Source organism: Fulmarus glacialis, unplaced genomic scaffold (assembly GCF_000690835.1).
Source record: "Fulmarus glacialis isolate BGI_N327 unplaced genomic scaffold, ASM69083v1 scaffold3801, whole genome shotgun sequence".
NCBI classification, from domain to species: Eukaryota; Metazoa; Chordata; class Aves; order Procellariiformes; family Procellariidae; genus Fulmarus; species Fulmarus glacialis.
In genome coordinates, this window is record NW_009192038.1 from 34,148 (window position 1) to 45,198 (window position 11,051).

Genomic DNA, 11,051 nt, shown 5'->3' on the forward strand with positions numbered 1-11,051 from the left:
TAATTTAAGACTAAATTTTTTTCCCTATTTCATCCTTCACAGCTTTTCCATAATTTTTAGTGAAGCTGGATTGTGCTTCATGTTACATGAGTAGAATAATGGTTTTAAAGGTAAGGTTCTTTCTCAGGTTTACAGAAATCCCTCTCTGTTTTTCCAGCACTCTTCTATCCAAATTTCTCATCATCATTTGGTATCCCACACATCCCCCTGATATGTACGGTTACTTCATGAAAAAAGTGCTTCCTATTTTAACCTAGAAAGGAAGAAAGTATTATAACACTTTTGCATGCCAAGATCTCACTTTCTGATTACAAGAATATTTTCAACAGAAAACATTCAACTGAGTTTGAGAATTGCTTCAAGAGCAAAACTATTTTTTCTCTGGGTGAACGCACTACTTTCTGACACCTTTGCTAGATCTAGCAGATTTTTTGAAGGACTTCACTGGAACAACTGGGTATCAAAAAAAAGAACATCAGATCTCAAGTTCATTGTTTAAATATATATTTTAAATACAAAGATGACCCGGAGAATGGTGATAACATGCAATGACTGCCTCAGTCCAGAGAGAGCTCGTACCAACTGCACAATGCAGTGAGAATAGCCCACGTCTGCTCAGCTAGTAGGAGTAGTCCCGGTGACACCACATGAGCCTAGGTGCCCTCAGGTGGCCCTTCTGAAAGCCACCATCCCCTCAGGATACCATTCACCCAAAGCTCTTTACATGGTTTACTTTGGTGGTAAGTCACAGCTCAGAGTGAAGACAAGTCACGGCATGAAAGGAGTCAGCAGTCGTGGGATGAGGGACGAGGGATTGCAGAGCACAGCAGGGCGCACAAACATGGAAACTCTCTAAATTTCCTTCTGCCTCAGAAAAGCAAACAGGCTGACTTCACTTACTCTTATTATTCTTATTGCCATCACTACTTTGGCAGCTATCTAGCTTACATTTTGGATCTGGTTTCTCCTCTTCACCCTCCTGATATTTTTCTGACATCTATAATTGAATGCTCAGTTATAAATTGAATCTTCTGTACAAGATAAAAGCATATCGGCTACGTTGTACAACATCTGTTACTCCCCATCTCCACCATTCTTTTCATTATTACAGTTCATAACCTTGATACCCTGTTTATTCCTCCACTCAGTGGCTTGTCACCAAATCCTGCCAATTCTTGCTTCATCATAGCTCTGAAATGTTGTCCGTTCTTCTACTTCTACTACTGAAACCCTCAGTCATTCCTCACGTTTTATATTATTAAATATTAATTACTTAATAATTATTTAATTATCAAAACATAAAGTGAACCATATCAAAGCTAAGTTTGCTGAGGAATGCTACAAAATATGCTACATTCTTTTTAACAAGAAGAAAATCTAATTCATTACTCTATTATTTCAGTCAACTAAGATCCCAATCCTCAATAGAAATTCAATTGCCAATCATTTTCTCTCTCAGAATTACTCTGCTAAACTACACAATATTCACTACAACTTCATCTTTTTTCTTTTTGAATGGTAGCTTAATGATTCTTTACATCCATACGCTCAAATACACTTCCCTATTTTCACTATTTTCAGTATTTCCCACAAAATAATAACCATGAGCAATATTTTATTCATTAAATACTTACTAATGAATATGAATGTAAGTATTTAAATGACAGCAAAAAAATCAGTCCTTTGTGACTCAATATGTCTTCACAAAAAGTAACATTACAAGATATTATTTCTTCTAGATTGTTTATATTTAACTTTAGTACAAATTTCCGTTTTGCCTCTTGCCTCCTGAGTTCCAGAGATACAGTCCTCTGCAGCACTGGAAATGCTTCAAATTGTCAAAGTCTTAAATCTAAAAGGACAATTTTTTTGCAAGATAATCACAAGTATGGAATGTAGAATATATCAAAATTGATAACTGTAACATTGTTCAATATGATGACAGTACTAATACTGTTCTACAATGGCAAGTTTACAGTTTTAGTTTGGACTATGTCTATCATTTCATGATATGGAATAAAGTTAGATCCCATCCTCTTCTACTCCTGAAGATCTTTACAAAGGCTGTCTCAGTTACTGTGGGTTCAAAACATATGAGAGAGTATCGATATATGCTAATGTCTTATAGGTGAATATGCTATATGGCTGGTTGAAATTTTTCCATGCATATTTCCAGATATTTTAAAAGAAAAAAATATTTATAATTGTTGAAAAGACAGCCTTTGGAGAGGTTTCATAGAAAACACAGAAAACTAAAAGAATGAAAATGTTACTGGCATTGGCGACAATATTGGTGCCAAAAACTGAAATTCTAAATAGAAGCCAGTCTTTTGATATACCTACAAGTGTTCAACTGGAAATGCGTGTGCTAAATTGGAACAGGGATGAAATGGTAGAAAGGAGAGATCACAGCAGCGAAAGCAGACACCAGACTACCCAGTTTTGAAAGTTATACCTTAAAGGACTGTAACGTGGTTCTGAAAAGTTTCTTAAAAGATGGAATATGACAGTATATTGGCAGGCTGAAAATCAGCTGGGAGACAGGAAAGAGAAGGAAGCTGAGGACAAGATGAGAGGGAAAAATGAGAAAGAAAAGAATGTAAGGTGAAATTTTAAAACCTGCTGGGTGTTAAGATTTATGCACTGAATAACTTTTAAGAGATGACCATAGCAGGACCATAGGGAGACAAGTTCCCTAATTTCCACAGCAGAGTTAGTTCTCAAAAAATAAAGGACTTAAATACTCCAATGAAGTTAATCTACAGTCAAGGGTATAAAATTGGGCTGTATGTTTCTTGCATTTTATAGCTTCCTGGAAAAAAGAGGCTCAGTGTAATAATCATAAAATTTTGAGAAAAAATGTTTAGTTGATTCTGATCAACTGATCAGAACTGATTTTCATTCACCATTGCCCTCGCATATCCAAATGGTGCAATGCTTGGGGAAAAAAACATTTTTATAGTGACATGAATTAGAGCTAGCGTAAAAACAAACAATACATACTGTAATTACGCATCTCGTACATGTATGCTTCTACTAAATTTAATTAAACATGATTTGGTTTTAGAGCTTAACTGATAAAAATTAAAGCTTCTGTACTGTAACATAGCAAATTTATAAAAAAATGGATACAAACACTTTGACTGTGCTGCTTTTAAGACTTTTTACAAAGGTGATGTCATGGCAGTTCACTGAATTGTGAATTGCCACTCCTTCTTAGGAGATATTTGGAAAAGCAAGTATACCTGTGTTGAACAGTTGTTGTCAGTAAGATAAACAAATGTTTTTTAATTATTCTTTTCTTCTACTGCACTATTAATGAAGGATTAATGATGCATACTGCGTTGCCCTTTTAGCATTCTATAGTTGAGTGTATAAATGCAAGAAATTAGGAAAATCATCATAGGAGGCAGCACTACACAAACAGGAATAATAAAGCATGATTTGGTCAAAAACAGCATTTCTAGATGAAATATAGATAAGAAAAGTGACATTCAAAGTGATTACTTTAAAAAGTAATACCTTTGATATCAGTTTAGAAAAATATAGCAAACTTACAAGATTCAACACATATACACACGAAAACTAGGATAAATATAAAAATAAGAACATAGAGCTTTTTTCTGAGCTACAGTTCCACAGTTTATAAGATTTGTATTTATTACTAACAAAAAAGTTTGCTTTCAAAATGAATTTACACCTAGAACTAAATATTGCCCTGCTAGCATTTAAATATTTTGTGTTGTTTGAAAGAAGAGGAAATGTTTCTCTACTAACAATTTGAAAAAACTATTTATTACAAAATATCAAATAATTAAATTTATATGATATGTAATAGTTACATGTAGCTATACCTGTGCTTGCATCATTTAGATTGCTTTGATATTATATAGTCAACTGTTTATTTGATTTATATTTGACTTGTGTCTCCTGTTCCTACGTCTTTTACAGTAGAAGCTATAATGCTGTTTGGATTCCACAGGGCTAAGCAAGTTAGGGTAGCAAAAGGTGAAAACATCTACCTCCATCTGAGAAGTCACTGTGCAATTTAGCTCTTGACCTGAATAAACTGTTACAGTCGGGTTCTTTTGGAGTACCAATTGCTCAGTTTCTCTTTAAGTTGTTTTATGTCAAATGTAAGCACTATCAAAATAACAAAACGCAAGTTTTATTATTCAAACGAATGGTACTTCTTTTCAGTGTTTGCCATGGAGTCAGAGAGCTCCAACTGAAATGGAATAGCAGGACACGTTCTGCAGCAGTTAATCACACATCACGTAGGTTCGAGTTTCCAGTCCATTTAATGAAATTAAAGTAAAAAATTCTATTATATTCTGATTAGTGCTGAAGCTATTAAGCCCCTTCCATAGTTCTTTACTCTGCTCAATAAAATCCATTACAGTAACATTTTCTCAGTGCAAGTTTTGCAGCTGACTCAACCGGCAGCAGAAGCAGGCAACGAGTATAGTAACCAGTGTCTACCATGTGCTGATCTTTAAGCTATTTCTTGCATTTAGCAAAGGAAAAGCTTTGAGAGATTTTAATTAACACAAGCAGATGTCAGCATATCGGCTGTTATAAGTGTCCTTACCTGTACTTCTGCAATTTCCCTCTCCATGGCCTCTTCAGACATTAAGATGTGATGACCATCTTCCAACAAAAGTCACTGCAGTATCTCTCACCTTAGAAATTCCCAGAGCATCCATGCTCCCTCTACCATATTTCACCTCAATTTATTCTAAAGACCCAAACCACCATGTTTTAAGAAATATTTGTTGTTTTGCGCCAACGGGTACCATGGTTGCATCTCCCTCAATCCTTACTCCTTCATTTTCTCTCCCATGCCTTACATATGCTCTGTGACTGTGTACGTGAAAGCTCCTCCTGCTACTATCTACTATCCAAAAAGCCATGCTGCATCTCCTACATAGCAAGGGAAGTGTTCGCAAAGCCTAAATTCAGTTTAATGAGGTTAATCTCTCCAACTCCTACAGTCAGTAAAGCAAACAGACACCATGAGACCAGGATTCAGAGCAGGAACTCCATCTCTTTGTAGATTATGTACCGTGTATAGGATGGTTAGCATCATTAACATAACATTAGCTATGTTATGTTTATGTTTGCCTAAGATAAATAGCCTAAATTCCTGACACCTGCTCAACTCATGATAATAACACATCTATACTGCTTATCCTTATCCTTCTGATTCTCACTTCTGGCAGAAACACTGAGACAATACATATGCATGCAAAGATGGAGTTAGGAAAGCTAAAGTTCAGCTGGAGTTAAAAGTAGCAAAGGATGTGAAGACCAGCAAAAAATGTCTTCTGAAAGTACACTATAAGCAGAAGGAAGGCTAAGGAAATTCGTTCAACAGACCGGTGGACCCACTGACCAAGGACACTCAATAATTTCCTTGCCTCAGTTTTCACCAGCAAGGTCTTTCCGCAGACCTCAAAGGTCCCCAACCAAGTAGCAGAGTGAAGCATTATCTACATTCAAAGAAGACTGACCTGGGCTACAATTAAGCCAACCGGATGCAGAGTCCTGAAACCTTGCATCCAAGGGTACAGAGGGAGCTGGTAGATGTCATCGCAAGGCTGCTTTCTATCACCGTTTAAAGTGCATAGCGACTGGCGGAATTTTTACTCATAGGAAACAGGTTTTCCAACTTTCTTAGCTCCCCATTGGCTTCTCAGTTTTGAATAAACTGATCATTGAATTGCAGTAGCACAATAATCTGAAATGCAGAAACCATTGAGCAGCATGCTGGTAAACTCCGTATCTATCTTAAACTGCTTCTTTCTTCATGATGTGTGCAGCAATTATTTATTGCTAAACATCATTTAAATAATTTATACTGAAGTTAATTAACAGACAATAAATTCAGCCCATAAAAAATCATAATTTTTAAAAATTCCTTCAAAAAAATAAAGATGCAGTGTAGATTCAGATCTTTTTTAAACTAAGTGACGATAACAATATAATTGATATAAAATACATATCTTTATCTGCCCTGCAAAACTAATCCAGTATAAAATTATTTTGCTAGCATTTGATCCTTATAAAGTGAAAGGAAACAAACCCTTCAACAGGATCACGGTCACTATTTTTTCCTGAGATGTTAACTGAACTTCAGTTAACCAGCCAAAAACTCCAGTTCATTAAACACTTTCTCTTTCATTTTTCAAATAATAGAAACCAATTATATTTCTATTCCAGCAATACATTCAGTATGATTTATGAAAACAAAGAGTAATCATTGCTAGTGAAGAATAGTTAGAATTAGCTTGTTCGTCCAGTAGCATTTCCTCTTTCCTTGCCTCTATTTAGAAGAAAATCATTGCTTAAATGGGAGATTAAGTACATACATTCCCAAGACAACAACTCATCTTCTGCAGTAGAACTTATTACAGAATGAAACAGAAGATTTTTGCATTGTCTGCTGGACTGTAGCACATGTCTGATGCAGAGCTCTAGAATCTCAGTGTAATCCATTTTCCCTGCAGGAATGTATTTTATAAGTATGAAATAAATTTCCTGTTTTGCCCATTTGCAATTACAGTTAATGGAAGTTAAGGGTCTGTAATTAAAACTGGTTCTTGCAGCACAAGACTATAAATATGTTTAATTGTAACACAGAAGGCAAATTATTCTACTTTATTATTTCTGCTTAATTAGATGCATACAGTAAATATTAAGTCAGGAATTTGTTAAGAAGAGTATAAGATACCTGATTGCCTCCAAGACCAGGGAAAGGAATTTGATGATCCAGAAGAGTATGTTCAGTTCTGTTGTGTTCCGATGTTCTTACATTTATTTCACCGTTACGAAGGTCTTTTCAGTCCATTTTTTATCAAAAAGATGCCCATGTTAGCACCTATTGTCACAGATTCTGGCCACATAAGTCTTAAAGCCACTTGAAACCTCAACCTTCCCAGAGTACTGAATAACTGTTGGTTGCAACAGATTATTAATGCACTTTGGGGGAAATGCAGTCTAAATGACCACACTTATTACTACTTATTATTAAGAGCCAGCATGACCAAGCCTGGAATACTGCCATAATTTTGGATACCATATTACAGGAAGGAGTTCTACAAAATAAGAAATTAAATGCAAGAGAGCAGCAGGGGTCACACATTCTCTACTGTATTTTCCACTTTAAGCATAACAAGGCTGATTTTGTGAATTATATAGTCTGGTATTCCACTCATCTCACTTCTACCATAGGAACAGCAGGATTCTAGTATAAATTAGTCTCTGTAGATAAAGGAGAGACAATTCTCCTGCCTACCTGTCCTGGTTTTGGCTGGGATAGGGGTAAATTTCTTGCTAGTGCTGTGTTTTGGATTTAGTATGAGGAGAATGTTGATAACACACTGATGTTTTCAGTTGTTGCTAAGTACCCTCTTAGGCCAAGGACAGCTCCCATGCCTACTGACTGAGCTAGGTACACAAGATGGGAGGGAACATAATCAGGACAGCCAGCTCAGCTGGCCAATGGAGTATTCCATACCATGTGACATCATGCTCAGTATATGAATGGTAGGCGTGATCCAGGAAGTACCGATCGCTACCTGGTTATCTGTCAGCGGGGGTGGTGAGCAATTGCATTGTGCATCACTTATTTTGTATATTTTATCATTATCATTATTATTCTCCCTTTTCTGTTTTATTAAACTGTCTTTATCTCAACTCACGAGTTTTTCTCACTCTTACCCTTCCGATTCTCTCCCCGTCCCACTGAGGGGGTGGGCGGGAGTGAGTGAGCGGCTGCGTGGTATTTGGCTGCCTGCCAGGTTAAACTACGACACTACCTTTAATATTTATTTTAGGATAGCATAAATTTTCATGTGGAACACCTACATTTTTCCATTGTTTAAAAAAGAATCCTATCTGATTAGGTGAGATTAAGGCCTCCTTTAATATATATAATATAGCAGGAACATAGACCACAGAAGGATGATGGAGTCAAGTCCCTTACAAGTACAGACACCACCTCAAATAATTCCCATTAAAATATCAGGCTCTGTTTTAAAGGAAATTGCTATCTTGCTGAATGTTATTTTCTCTCACTAATCCCACTGAACGACTAATCCAGAATTTGATTGTTCTAGCAGTTAGAAACATTCATCTAATTTTCAGACTAAATTTAATAATGGCCAATTTATATCTACTTGTTTTTGTTTAGGAACCAGAATTGTATTTCAAATTAAGCAGCACTTTCCCCTGACAATGGTTACCGGCAACCGTAGCAATCATATCCCCTCTCAACCTTCATTTTGCTGAGCTAAATCAAGCTCATCTCATTTCCTGCTATGTCTATGCAGTGAAACCTGCCACAGAACAAAAACCCGCTCGAGTTCGCCTTCCTGAACCATACAGTAATCCCACATGTCAGTGTTTGCAGTAAAATGATGAGCAACCATTTTGTGTTAAAATGTACTTCTCTGGTGCATTTACATCCAAGAAATCATTTAGGCATTACGGATTCCTCTGTGAGCCAGAGATAACTCTTCTGCCTTTGCTGACTTTCCTTAATCAGGCGTCAGACAGCGAGTCTCTGATTTATGAACAGTCTCTGTGCTGAAAGATCCGATTTCGACCCTCAACTCAACTTTTGCTATGAAGAGTTGTGGAGCTGGGAAAGTTTGGGAGTGGGAAACAATTGTGAGCATTCACAGCATTATAATACAAAGTAAAAAGCTTTTTAGAAGAGTCTGCAATAGCTGCTAGACGCTGAACGAGCTTGCGTAGTGACAGGATAGACGACTCCTCTTTTTCCTTTATTCATATAAAAGGGTTTATTATACTCTAAACTTACTGTGTAAGAGTACTCCATTAATTCATTTAAACTTGAGGTTTGGCTTACCTTCAAAAATTTATTACCTTTGGAGGAAGACCATACAACTTCTTAGGAAGTTAAAAAAAAAAGAAAAAAGCCAATGTAAACTAAATCAATAATTTTCAAATTTAATTCTCATATGCTGTTGGTAAACTGTCAATAATTAGTAATTAGCCAGGAGATCAGATAAGAAGTAATACCAAATAAGACCATCAACACCAAACACCCAAGAATAAATTATCTTGAAACAATCTAATTTCCTTCTGTGACGGAATAAGAAGCCGTGTGAACTAGGCGGGACCCATATATATGTCCTTTAGTAAGGCTTCTGCTGCTGTCACACATGATATCCTAACGAGCAAACTACAGAAAGAGACTGAATGAAATTATGAAGAGGAAGCACAGTTGGTTGGAAATCAATGCAAGGTTATAAAGACAAGCAGCTCAGAAAATCTGACTTAGATCTGGTATGATTTAATATATTCATTACATGTGACGGATGTTGGAAGAGAAACTCCATGTTTACATTTGCATGGGAACTTAGTCTGGGAGGGATTGAAAACTTAGTCTGGGAGGAAAGCAAGGTTAGGATTTTGAATGGGCCTGACAAGAAGTGATCTGAAATAAATGCTACGCAATTTGAAAACAAGATGTAAAAAGTTTTGCACCTAAGTGAGATTAAGAAAGCACACATTAAAAGATGGGAATGGCCTAGGTCAGTTTGGAAGTAGGACAGGTATGAAATAACATTGGTGTTATACAAACTTGTGGTGACACAGGCCCTGCACTTTGAGAACAATACAGACCAACTGCAATTAGTCTAGCGAACGACTACAGAGCTGATCAAAGGTCTGGAAGTCATGAAACAAAGTACAAGTAGGTTTTGTTTAATCTAGACGAGACTGAAGGAAGATAGATAGTGTTCAAAGAAATGGTGTAAAAGGAAGGGAATAATTTGTTTCTATTCAGGTCTGGGATTAGTAGACAACCTGTAGCTTCGAAGTCCCTAAAACTTGGTGAGAAAATATTTCAGAGGAAAAAGGAACATTTGGATGTTCTATTCTTCTACTCTTCTTTAACAGATACATATATATGACATATTTATAAATGTAGTACAGAGCATAATAATATATAATATATAATTTGCAATACATATTTTATAAAATTATATATTGATACATATAAAATATATAGTAATGTATATAAAATTAAATAATATATACTTAGTCCAATCAGAGGTAAGATATGAGCTTAGACAGACACATGGTCTGAACCTCTATGTGATGCCATGCTACAGGACAGGAAGTGGTAGGCTGTAGAAAGGAAGATTAGATTAAAAATCTCAATGTAAAGACAGTGAACTTTTGGAAACAAATATCTGAAAAACCTTGAATTTTCCACCACCAGAGATCTTGAAGAACAGCTGAATGGCTATGGGACAGCTGACCTTGCTTGGTGGAGAGGAATTGGCTAAGATGTCCATGTCTCTCCTAGCCTTATTGTCTACAATTTGATGCTGCAAATTATTAACAGGGACATATCTGTCTCATGAGGGAAGACAAACGCCTCAAACTATGTTATTCAGTACTCATGCTTCTTCTGCAGTTCTCCATCATCAGTCAGTCACTAAAGCCGATGACAGTCCCACATCCTTTACTACTACAAAGCATGTGCATGCAGCTCTCACAAGATGCGTCTCTCTCAGGAAACTAGTAACAAACGACAGACAATGACAACTCCCTGGCTTGAATCTGATCATCAAAGTTAGAGCCTGTACAAACATACAAAGGTATGCAAAGTGTTCAGTGTTGATAAAGACCCATTTCACAGGCCTGGACACTGAGTCAGGGTGCTGGTCATTACTGTCTCCAGGTCTGAGCTCAGCACAGCACGGGGCCACCACCCGTACAGCATGAGAGAGATGTTTATCTTTTACAGGTAGCAAGACAGCTTCTTTTGCTGGTGTTTTCTACCTGGAATAATTTTTGATCATTCCTTGATCTATTTAGTGATAATGGGAAAGTCCTCTTAATAACATCCACTTTGGTATAAAGACTCACAGTTCCTCCATAACCTGTAGAAGCTGGTGCTAAAATGTAAGTGGGCTAGAGCTGAAGTGCTGTAAATAACAAGCCAAAACCAGCTGTGGACATTTACAATAAAATTTCCAAATAATCAATGACAGTGACTGCATTAGAAGTGA